This window comes from Lipotes vexillifer, unplaced genomic scaffold (genome assembly GCF_000442215.2).
Source record: "Lipotes vexillifer unplaced genomic scaffold, Lipotes_vexillifer_v1.1 scaffold555, whole genome shotgun sequence".
NCBI lineage: Eukaryota > Metazoa > Chordata > Mammalia > Artiodactyla > Lipotidae > Lipotes > Lipotes vexillifer.
Window position 1 is genome coordinate 575,732 of NW_006772693.1, and position 380 is coordinate 576,111.

Sequence of the window (380 nt, forward strand, 5' to 3'; positions counted from 1 at the left end):
GGGAAACAGAGTTGGGATTTCTCCTGCTGTTGGAAATATAATAGAAATATAATAGAATATAATAGTTGTTGCTGTTGGAAATATAATAGAAATATAATAGAATATAATAGAAAAGCTTGAGGCAGGTATTTATCTCAGTGTTTGGGTTTGGAAAGTGGAATTTAAAACCACGGTAATGAAGATTACTTAAAGGCAAATCCAGAGAAAACAGAGCAAAGGCTGTAATCCTGGGTATACCAGCAATTTAGAGAGAAGGAATGGGGAGAAGGTTTTTTTTTTTTTGTTTGTTTTTTTTTCTTGCGTTATGCGGGCCTCTCACTGTTGTGGCCTCTCCCATTTGCGGAGCACAGGCTCCGGACGCGCAGGCTCAGTGGCCATGG

At 39.2% G+C, this 380-nt stretch overlaps 1 protein-coding gene across 1 annotated transcript in view; it reads left to right on the plus strand.

Annotated features, from left to right (window-relative positions):
• Positions 1-380, plus strand: part of DNAH7 (dynein axonemal heavy chain 7) — a 253,806-nt gene that overhangs the window by 128,422 nt on the left and 125,004 nt on the right. The window lies entirely within an intron of this gene.